The following is a 12,746-nucleotide window of genomic DNA, read 5'->3' on the forward strand; positions in this document are numbered from 1 at the left end:
GGTGAGTTGACTGTTAAGCAAAAGGGGGTTGACTGGTAAATTAGAATGATTGAGATTGGCCAGTGATGTAGGAAAAAGAGAAAGACATGAGCAGAGATGTTGCAAAGGAAGAGGTCCTCCAACTGTATGGAATGCTGCTGTGAGGTGGAATAAAATCAAGAAAGTGTAGTGACTTTTGATTTGGCAAGTCAAAGGCTCCTAGTGATTTTGGTACGAGGAATTCAGTTGAATTTATGCAGCTGCAATATTTTGGAGATTATTCTATTGCATGGATGGATGGAGAAGAGGAGGTTATGGTGAATTTAGCCAACTTTAAAAGATTTTATACTACAGGGAGAAAATAGAGATGTGGGGTACTAGGTAGAGAGAGATAAAGGTAATGAGGATTTTTTACTTGTTATCATTAATCATTTATTAAGATGGGAAATTTAAAAGCACAGTTATATACTATAGGCAATGATCCAAAAGAAGACTATTTTTGAAGAAAATAAGGGGGCTGTAACTGCTGGAAAACTATTCTTGAGAAGGGAAAGACCCATGGAATCTAGAGCAATAGTAAAGGAGACAGATTCAGGTAGGTTAACACTTTGATTGATAATAAACCAGTTAATACCTCATACCTCCATTAGGTATGAGACAAAGGCAATAACTGAGAGCAAAGGGGTGGATTTTTAGATAGAGAAGAGGAGGTACTCTTTTATGTAGAGTTGGAGAGGTGACCCACAAGGGGATTGCAGTATGTGCAATACAGTCTTTGCATCATGGCATCAAGTGTAGCCACAGACTGTGGTTGATTCAACAGACATCACAAAACATTGGTTTGTTCTGTATTTGGCTAGCACAGATCTCTTTGCTTTGCAATTCAAGGTTCATGTATATATTAACCTAGTTAATCTGTGTAATTCAGTACATCTTGTGGGATTGCCAGTCTGGGTTCAGGTCTTGTATGGAATCATACTAAAATCAATGAGCACTTTTTATTCCTTTCTGGCGGAGGAAGTGGCCAACAAAACAATAGTCAGCTGTTATCAGAAATGTTACCTTATATGGAGATAGAGGAATATCCCCATTATTCTGTCAACTAGGTGTAGATGGTTTCTCTCTGAAGCATTCCTTTAATTATTAACTTTTTTTGAAGAAATCAATTAATATTATATGTGATTTTTCTGTTTTCCTCAATCTCAATATTTAAATAATGAATAATATGAATTATTTTACCTGAATATATACTTACTTCTTCATGTTCTTTCCATATCATTGCCATTTTATAGGTTCTTGAGTGTTTATCTTGCTTCCACATATACTACCCACATATCTTATCCTTTATAAAGCAACAAATGCAAACATTTTATTCTTTGTTGTCTTAAATATTGTGTGTTGTATTGTAGTCAACTACCAATTATTATATTTGAATCTGTACTTTGAATGTAGAATTTGAAAGAGTACTGAAAGTATCTCCATTTAAGGATGTCATCAGAAGAGAAAACCAAGAAAACTACAAACTTCTTGTTGCTTATTAAACACATATTTATTTACAAGTAACAGTGACCTTTTACTGATTGCATTTATGTTTAAAATGCAATTACTTCCAAAACTAGAACTACCAAATAGAATTGAGATAAAACACTGTTTTTCTACTTGTTGGTCTGTAATTACAAAATTATGATCTCTCTTCCACACAAAAATATAAGGTCTAATAGGCTAGGAGTCACGCAGTACCTGAAGTTTGTGATGATTGAGTAAAAGAATGAGTGCATGGATGGGTGAAAAGCTACATAAGTGATTAGATGAGGTTTAGGAGATGAACAGAGGATATTGGTGGATATAAAATCCAGGGAGGCTCTGTGGGTGTGAGTTGAGGCACACAATGACCTAAAGTGCTGCAGGTCTCTGAATAATGATTCTTAAATTGTAAAATTTCCCAGTGCAGAATTTCTAGAAACATTTAAATTTCTAGAAACATACAACCTACTGAGACTGAATCATGAAGAAACAGAAAATCAGAGCAGACAGATTACTAGTGAGATTGAATCAGTAACTAAAAACATCCCAACAAACAAAAGTCCAGGACCAGTTGGCCTCACTAGTAAGTTCTACCAAACATTTAAAAGAAGGATTAATACCAATCCTTCTCAAACTCTTCCAAATATTTGAAGAGGATGGAACACTCCCAAAGTTAATTTTACAAGGCTGGTATTACCCTGATACCAAAACCAGATAAGGACACCACAAGAAAACTACAGGTCAGTATCTCCTGTGAACACAGATGCAAAAATTGTCAACAAAATTTTAGCAAGCCCAATTCAACAGCACATTAAAAAGATCATATACCATGATCAGGTGGGATTTAGCTCCAGGATGCAAGGATGGTTCAACAAAAGCAAATCAAACATGATATACCACTTTAATCAAATAAAGTATAAAGATCATATAACCCTCTCAGTAAATGCAGAAAAAAATATTTGACAAAATTCAATATCTTTCAGAATGAAATTTCTCAACAAGTCAGCAATCCCACATCTGGATATATAAGAAAGGAAATGAAATCACTATCTTGAAGAGATCTGCACTTCCATGTGCATTGGAGCATTATTTACAATAGACAAGACATGGAAACAACTTAAATGTTCATCATGGATAAATAGATAAATAAAATACACACACACACACACACACACTGGCATATTATTCAACCATAAAAAAGCATGAAATATTGCCATTGATGACAATATAGGGGATGGACCTTGAGGGCATTAAGCTAAGTAAGATAAGTAAGACAGAGAAAGACAAATACTGTAAAATTTCAGTTATATATGGGCTCTAAAAAAGTTAAACTCATAGAAACAGAGTAAAATGGTGGTTGCCTGGACTGGGAGGAGGGAAAATGTTGAAATGTTGGTCAAAGGGAACAAAATTTTAGTTAGAAGATGATTAAGGTCTGGGGATATAATATTTGGTGTGGTATTTTTAACATTACTGTATTACATATTGGAAAGTTACTAAGACAGTAGATCTTAACTGTTCTCACCACAAGAAGGTAAAATTTTAATTATTTGAGGTGATGGAGGTGTTAACTAACTTTATTATGGTAATCATTTCTCAATATATTTTTGTATATCAACCATCACGTTGTATACCTTAAACTTACACAACGCTGTATATCAATAGTATCTCAATAAAGCTTGAAGAAAAAGAAATTGACTTTATAGTATTTACCATCAAAATAACGTCACCCATTATAAAAAAGAGATTGAATTCAATTTATGTTAAATACATGCAAATTTAGATCACTTTTTGAATTCATAAATTTAATAAGCATCAATACTTAAGAGATTTCTCTGAAATATAAAAATCCTTATTTCTTAAAATATGTCAAATTTGAAAATTATATTCTATGAAACTTATGTCTTTGGACATGTGACTTGAATGTGACTGAGTTTGGGATGGATTACTCTTTGTATTTTCTCTGAACATATTGTTTGCTTTCTTAAACACAGTCTATTTATTTGACTTAAATTCTCTCACATTATGAAAAGTAGTGTCAAAAATACAACACAAGAATAATAAGAATGACCTAATTTTCAGGTGATGGTAGACAGAAAAAAAAATGTTTGAAGAATATTTTGCACATTTAAGGTGACAAGTGGGAAAATATCATCTGTTTCTTGAGTTTTGCTTGGAGGTTCTAGGTTGTAAAATAATTGTATCTCATATATAAAAACAGGAGAGATGGGCCAATCAGTCCCTGTAAATAAATAATGATCCTGATACTAATAAAATAAATAAATGCCCAGTGTGAAAGAATGAGCAGATCCACAGATTAAAAACTTATTTCATGAATTTGATTTCAGAAAATTATAATTTTACTAAATTATCTAATATTTTATATCTGTTTTAATGTCACAAAAATCACAGACACAGAGTGTAGGTCAAATAATATTTTTTAATGTGGGTTTCTTTAAACTTGAACATTACACAGTTCAACATCCTCTCAATAAATTTGCTTCAGCGTAGTCAAAATATACTTGTACTAAAACTGCATATAAAAATATCTAGCCTATTCCACAGTTTATATCTTCATTCTAAGAAAAGCCTGTTTAATAATTTTACCACTGAACTTAACACAGAAAAAGTTACATACTAAAATAAATGAGTCATTTTGAAATCCACAGTTCAGATCTTGGCATTCCAACATAAATTAAACTAAGACACACTGTTTATTTAGTATTCTATAATGAATGGAAACTTTACATACAAAATGTCCTTGTCACAGGTTGCTGACTTCTCTCTTGCCTTCAGGATATCTAAATTAGTCTGCATATCAAAATCTATCACTCTTTTACATTTTTATGGATGCCTCCCATAATCACTAGAAAGAAGATAAAGCATTCGGTGTGAAATATGAGATATGAGATATCATTTAATAAAGTTTTGTTACTAATAATAAACTTAACACTTAGGTGAGAATCATTCAGTCCTCTGTAATACTTCTGGTTAATACTAAAATCCATATAAATCAATATTGATGGAATTACACTATTCTTACATTAGGTTTTACTCTTGATGGAAGAATATGTCTAATATGTTGGGAAATCATATTCATGCTGTCAATAATGCTTTTGAGCTTTAAAAATTTCATGTAGTTTGGTAAGTTTTAGCACTTATTAACAATGCCACAGAAAGTATAGTTTATATGTAATGCAATAAATATTTTCTTATATTAATATACCATTATCTTACTATGATTTTATAGATTGTGTCATAACAAATGAAGTATATCAGCAAACTGCAGTTCCCAGTTCCCATAGTTTGGACTACTAAACTATGATTTTCCTCTCCAGAATTTGGTACAAGTTTACATCCTGTGTTACCTACATAATAATAAGTTTTCACCGTATAGTATTGCTGACAAAATGGGTGAAGTCAAATATTGTCTTAAACATTTCATAAAGTCCTTTTACAAAAAATAGCTTTAAAAAGAATCTAGCTAGAAAGACAAAACTGATTTTAAATTTCCATTTATGTAAGTCTCAGCAGTAATATAGGCAAGCAATATCAACCATCAGTGTCATAATAGAACCCAGAATTATTATATTAAATATTACATTTGTATGTTTATTATTGGAACAAGTAAACTGAGAAATTCCTCTTATTAAAACATGATTCTAAGGGACTCCTGACTGGCTTAGTCGGTAGAGCATGCAGCTCTTGATCTCCAGGTTGTGAGTTTGAGCCCCAAGTTGGGTGTAGACATTACTTAAAAATAAAATCTTTAAAAAACAAAACATGATTCTGAGAGAATAATTTTTTGTAGATAAATTTTTGTTCATTAAATAGGATAGATACAAATTGATTTAAGAGGATTTTTAGACTGCAAAAGTCTAATCATATGGTCTCTTTTCATTTCCACACAATACAGCTATCTCTGATCAAGCTATAATGACTCAATTCAGAGATGCATGCTGACTTTTGGACCCTTCAGTCACCAAAAGGCAGTCTAGAAGTTGATGCCCTATTTTGGGTGTGTGCCCTAGCAACTGACTTTTTAGTAGATACAGCAGATAAAAAGAGTGGCCACTTCAGGTAGGATGGCTTATTGCTAAGGATGCTAGATTGCCCTTAAAAGATAGTGACTTGGTTAATACAGTAACAGCATGTCATCTGTGTTCTAAGCACTGCCCAAGGCAACTGCCAAAGGAGTCTGTGGCCACCCAATGGAGTTTCCAGTTGTTGACAGGTTGGCAAATTGATGATATTGGCCCCCTCCCTCTGAGTGAAAATTTTAAACGTGCCTGGTTTTGTGTGGAAACATGCTTTCCCTTGTCATTGTGTGAGCCAGGCTGCCACTATTAGGGGATTAGAGAAACTGAGCGATGTGTATGGATAGATTGTGATCAAGGGTCACATTTCAAAGATCATAATATGCAAGACCAGACAGAAGAACATGATTTTGAATGGAGGTTCCATCTCCTGGGTAATGCACAAGAAGCAGGGTTGGGTAAAAAGAAAAAAATGAAATATAAAGCAGCAGATTAAATTCCTAACAAGTAAAACCTCCTTGGCCAAGTGGACTAAAGTACTGTCCCAGGCTTTCATAGATTTGAATGATCAACCAGTAGAGAGTGTTGCCCACATGCCAGACTGGGGACCCCTGCTGGGGTACCAGTCCCCTAAAGGTGTGGAAGCCAGGGGAAACTGCCATTGCCCCAGTTCTGCACTTCAAATTAACATGCTATGCTTCTGAGAACACTGAGCCCCAACACGCCTGGGAAAAGAGTTATTTACCGAAATTTGCAATGAGATGTCCCACCAGGATGGGTGAGTTACTTCGCACCTCTGGGTGAATGGAAACTATTTGCTCCTCACTGGGATCCCATTGTCCTGCTTCAACTGGACTTGTTGAAACAGAATAAGCCTGAAATAGAACACTGTGCATTAAAAGAAAGAAGAAGGTTTGGGTCCTGGTCTGGAATGTCCCACCCCCAGCTCATCTCCTTACACCTGATAGTGCTGCCTCCCCTCAGCTAACATGTGGTATGCACAGCCAGGTCAACTTCCTAAAGCTTCCACCCTCCCTCTCCCCAAGGCCAGGTGGGCATATTGTTTCCTGCTAGTTTAATCATTTGGCTGCCTTGCTTGTTCCCTCCATTGGCCTTGAGGACGTTATGACACATAGAAGCCCTTGCTAAATTCACCCAGCAAGACTTGAATGATAGCAAGCAAAGTCTGCCCTTAATTGGGCACTGAAATGTCTCTGATGATAAAAGCTGCCCTCTAAAGTAAAACAGCCTTGGACACTTAAAGCCTCACAAGGAGGCGCCTTTGCCATTATTCAAACAAATGTTATGTGTTCATACCTCATGACTCTGTTAGTGTGTCATCTTTATTAAATCACATGAAGATACAAGTGATCTGACCCCCAGCTTAGGGGACTTAGTAAATGAGTGGTTCAGATCATGGGATTCTTGGTGGAAACAGTTGTCACTGATTGGGAAGTTATTGTCTTCATCTGTATTTTTCTTGTATGTGTCAGTATTACCTGCCTTCAGGGCAGCCAGATAGCTACCAGATGAGCCACCTCCGTGCTAGTGAAGCCCCTTACTGACGGCTCAGGCCACATTATGGAAGAGAGGAGCATATAAGATTGTAAGAACAGGTCACGAGGTTGTGGAACGTTGGGGGTGGTCATTGAGAGGATGTGACTGCCAGTCGAACTGCGTGCTGGGCCTGGGAAATTGGAGACTCCTCAGCCCCTCCCCTGTCCTTGGAATGTAGGTTCCACTAGCCTGGTTCCTCTCCCAGCAGCTGCCGCAAGCACCCAGACTTGACATAGAGATGTGGTGTTGAGACTATCTGGATGGTATATATGACAGAAGATACGTAAGGCCTCTGTAACTTTCAAGACTTGGTTGGCAGATCCAGAAAACTACTGGTCTTACAGCCACCCAAAACAAGCCTCATAAATAAGTTCTCCTGCTCAATACAACTACCACCTACCAATCTAGAGTGGTCTGCCTCTTCCTTTGGTTTCCTCCTGTCCTCCTTGTGAGGGGCCAGTTTCAGGTTATAGCCAGGAAGATTGGGAAGATTTTATGAACTAATAGTGATCAGATCTCCAGTTTTACCCAGGACAGCCCTGCTTAATCCTATTTTTGGGGGGCATTTTGTCCGGAAAGCATTTGGTCCTGATTTTTTATTTTTTTAAATATTATTAGTAGGTGCATTATAGTAAGCCAGAGTGAATTTGGAGGACATCTACTTTGTACTTGCGGCTCTTCCATGGGGTGTGAGAAGTAGTGTATGAGACATATGGGCATTGAATAAAATGTCTCCTTTTAAGACATGATTAAATCTGAAAGAGGGCTAGTGATAACCCAGGGCACTGTTCAGAAAAACAAAATTAAGCTAAGAAACTGATTAAATAATGCAAATACATGTGAAAAATATCTATCCGGTGATGTATTTAATGTTAAAATAATCTATATAAAGCATTTTTCATTAATGTACATATATATTATTTGTCCTTTAGAAGTAACTTTATTACTAGCATAATAAAAAGAAACTTTAATTTTTGATCCACCAATGTAGTTAAACCAACTTTATCAGTTTTAGTGAGAGCACAATAAAATGTTGATGAAATGAATGAAGAGGCTAAGCAGGTTGGTTCATAGGTGAGGCATGTACCATGCTTCATACACTGATTGTGTAATGCACCATTAAGGATAATATTCTACTGAATGCCATTTCAATAGAGTAAGAGCAACCAATCCAGGATGGGAAAAAGGAACAAATGAGTATGTCTAATAAACAAAAACAGGGGTTTGGGCATTGAGACAATTATCAGGTTATCAATCACCCAATCCTGATTAAGAAGTGTTGGCATTTGTCTTTTTGCTCTGATGTTATACAAAAAATTTCCTATTTTTATCGAAGTTTCATTATTCTGTTATATTTGTGTTATATACCTTTCACATCTATATCTACAATTTATTTTAAACTGATTTTTGTGAATGGTGTCAAGCACGTGCCAAATTCTAGATCAAAAGAGAGATAACCAATGGACAGATGTGTAGATGGATGGAGATATCCAGTTGACCCTGCAGCATTTACTGAAATGATTCTCCAATTCTCAACTATGCCACCATTGCATGAATGAGTTCCCCACATACGTATGATTTCGGTTCTGAATCTCTAGTCAGTTTTATCATCTTTTGTTGCTCCAGGGACTAACACTATATTGTCTTTATTGCTGTGGTTGTGTCCTAAGCCTTGATGTCTGTTAGTGCAAGTCCTCCAGATGTTGTTCATCAAAATCGTCTTGGCCATGCTTGGTTCTTTGCATTTCCATACATATTTCATAATCATCTTTTTAATTTATCCAGTAATACAACTTGCTAGGATTTTGATTAGGATAGCATTTACACTGTGGATCTATTTGTTGATATTTCTATGTAGTCATCAAATTCATAAACCCAGTATTTTTGTTCCTTTTTGATCATTAATTTCTCTTTAGTTTCTTTGTAGAGATCTTTAAAAATTTTTGTTTATATATTCCTGGATATTTTTATTTGTTATATATGTTATGCATTTAGTTGAAATATTTTATAAATATATATTTCTGGTATACATAAAAATGGAGTTTTGTTTATTTTTTATTCCTGTGACCTTTCTAATTTAGTAATTTAATATTCTCCTGTAAACTTTTTTTTTAGGTATATTCTGCTTGATTTTCTAACAAAAATACTGTTGCCTTTGAATAATTATTGTAATTTAAAAAAATGTTTCCAGTATCTATCTATCTATCTATCATCTATCCATCCATCCATCCATCATATATGGATTTTTGTCCGTCATCAACATCATCTTTAACCATTCATTTTGGTATACATGGCATCGCCTCATTGCATTGTCTAGGAGGTTCAATACAATGCTTTAAAACATAGCAATGATAATAAACTTCTTGCTTTTTAACTACTTCAGAAGGAAAAGTTCTAACTCTTCACAATTAAATATGATTGCTGTCAAAGTTTAAAAATGCCCTTTATCAAATTTAGAAAACTGCCTTTTTCCCTAATTTTCTGAGGTTTTATTGAAAATAGAAATGGAATATTTTCCGATGTGTTTTATATATCTAATGAGAATTTTTGCTTTACATTTTTCTTTTTTAAGCCATTAGTGCCACAAATTATATTGGTTCATTTTCTAATGTTAAAACATCATTGAATTTTAGTCATCAAAAATTCAAAATGACTTCTCCTATGAAAATAAACATTTAAAAATAGTTCCACAAGTATGCTTGAGACGGGCCTGCATAAATTATGTTCTTATGTAGAATAATGCCCACAATATTTTAGAATCAGCTTCAATTTATAGTGATGGGCAGGTATTGTTAGGGAATGGGATGACCAGGAGGTTGGAGCCACAGTTCCCATAAAACTGTTCAAAGTGATTCTTACAGTAAACAAAGATCATGTCATAAAAACAGTGATTATGTAAGCCTAGAAAGGCTACTGTACTTGAAAAGAACATCCCCGTGCTATTCATTTTTTTATTATTATGTTATGTTAATCACCATACATCATTAGTTTTTGATGTAGTGTTCCATGATTCATTGTTTGCGTATAACACCCAGTGCTCCATTCAATACGTGCTCTCTTTAATACCCATCACCAGGCTAACCCATCGCCCCCCCCCCCCAGAACCCTCAGTTTGTTTCTCAGAGTCCATAGTCTCTCATGGTTCTTCTCCCCCTCCTATTTCCCCCCCTTCATTTTCCCCTTCCCCGTGCTAATCATTTTTATTCAAATGTGAATAGTACCGCTCTGAGTTTACTGACAAATAAAGGAAGAGTTACATATGTTTGTATAACAATGAGTAGCAATTAAACATTTATTTGTTTCAACCATGAAGTGTCCCTTTACTTATATTTAACTGGTAATAGGAGAAGGGGGGAAGGGGACTGTGAACAGTTACTGATTTTTTTCATTGAAGGACACATTATTGGTCTTATAGTGATTTTTTGTTTCAATTTTGTGTATAATATATAGCTAATTCCTAACTGCGAAGGAATGTACAGATAGATTCTTTTACAAATGACAAGGAAAACATAAATGGAAAACATAAAAAAAAATCATATCAAAGGTTTTTGTATTTCTCGGCTACTCTGATGTTTATTTATTATTACAGTTTATGTTACTTGACTATATCTTGAAGATTTCTGTAGTATTTAAATTACTGGCTAGAAAAATATATAGGCTTATGTCTTTTGATTTTTTTTAGAAAAACCGTTTAGAAAATATCTAAGAGGGTTTAAAGTTGCTTAAGTTGTATTTAATAAATTGTGATGTCAATAAAAAAAAGCAGGAAACAGATAAAGTAAATAAAAGAAAGTTATATAATTAGAGTGATATAAGACTTAAACATTGCTAAGTTCTTTCTGAATTTTACAACCAATAATTTATAAATCATAAGAATTAAACTATATGTAATGATTTTTTTGAAATTCTGTTGCATATTTTTATCATCTTAATTTATTTTATATACTTTGATGGTAACTTAAAATAGGATAGACATGTATATGCACGGTCTCACACATATACACACACAAACAAATATAAGGAGTAAATCACTAGTAGTTAATGAATGTTCATTATCAAGCACTGGGTGCCATTGAACATTGTAGAATTATCTCAATTCCATAGATTTGGTACTGTTGATTTAAAACAGCTATAAATCTTATAAGAGAGAATAATAAATATTTCCCCAGAAATTTAACTTCCTAATAAATTCACATTAGAAAGTTATTGTGAATATTTATAATATTTATAATATTGTTTTTATCCACTTAATTTCTAAGAGTTTGGATTTTCCACACACTCGGAGAAATTATTTTATGTGATTCATTAATATATTACGTTTTCCATTTAGTAGAGAGCAAGGGAGTGATACATTAGAACATTGAAGAGGTATGTTCTGCTTAGAAGTAAATGAAGCATCAATTTAAAATGTGCTTGAAAAAAAAAGGGGACAAAAACCCTAACTTTGTAACTTGTTTTTCTATAAACGAAGTACGGGGTGATCCGTGAGTCAGTGCATTTTCATGATCTTCCTGGTACTCATTTGTATAGTCTAAAGTCTTAATAGTCAACAACTAACCATAAGATGATTTTGACTATTGCTCCTGAAGCTAGACTAAACAGGTAGTCTAGTTCTGGAATCTAGGGATGGGACACTCCTAGAAAGAAATTAAATGGACACATAGAGAGGAAATGTAGAAAAAGTAAATGGAGGTGTGCACATAGGGTAGTTAAAAGAACAATTCTTGCCCAATACAAACTGAATTGATGGTCCCTAAGAATCCTTTTCTTGGAATAACTGTTTACAATTACTACAGAAATGCCTTTTATTATTTGCTGATTATTTATTGATTTATTTATTATTTTATTGAGATATATTCGACATATACATTGTGTAAGTTTAAGGTCTACTATATGTTGATTTGATACATTTATATATTGCAATATATAGTTACCACCTTGGATTAGCTAGCATCTTCATCACATCATATAATTATCTTTTGTGTGTGTGGAGGGGGAAGACCATTAAGATCAAGTCTCTTAGCAACTTTGAAATATACAATATAATATTGTTGACTATAATTACCATGCTGTGCATTAGCTCTCCAGAACTTACTCATTTTCTAACTGCAGTTTTCTAGGCTTTGATCAACATTTACTCAATTAACCCACCCTAAATCCCTGTTAACCAGCAGTTTACCCTCTGTTTCTATGAGCTCAGCTTTTCTAGATTCCACATATAAGTGATATCTTGTGATAAGCAAAATCACATAAGCTATTTGATTCTGTGTTGTTCATGTTGCCATCTTATTGACACAGAACATAATATTTCAATAAATGCAGATTTCCAACAAGACCCATAATGCTATTCTATATTTACATAAAGATGATTAAAAAGCTCAATATTTTTAAAGAAATATGTTTGATTTAAGAATGGAGTTTAAATGTACAAATACTTACATTGTGTTTTATTGATTGTTACTGAATTTCAATGAGAACACTATCAATATCTGGTAGATTTTGCTTTGTACTTTAAAAAAAAAAGAATTCTTCAAAGTAAGTAAGTATTTTATAGAAGGGAATTAAACAGGGAAGATAATTATGCACTTCCTCAACTTGATACTAACTCAAGCACATTTCAATAATTTTTATTAATATTTTATCAACATT

At 33.9% G+C, this 12,746-nt stretch overlaps 1 protein-coding gene across 2 annotated transcripts in view; it reads left to right on the plus strand.

Annotated features, from left to right (window-relative positions):
* CDH19 (cadherin 19) overlaps positions 1 to 12,746 on the plus strand; it is a 106,934-nt gene that overhangs the window by 36,008 nt on the left and 58,180 nt on the right. The gene's annotated exons all lie outside the window — the stretch shown is intronic.

Source organism: Phoca vitulina, unplaced genomic scaffold (genome assembly GCF_004348235.1).
Source record: "Phoca vitulina isolate PV1807 unplaced genomic scaffold, GSC_HSeal_1.0 scaffold27, whole genome shotgun sequence".
Lineage (NCBI taxonomy): Eukaryota > Metazoa > Chordata > Mammalia > Carnivora > Phocidae > Phoca > Phoca vitulina.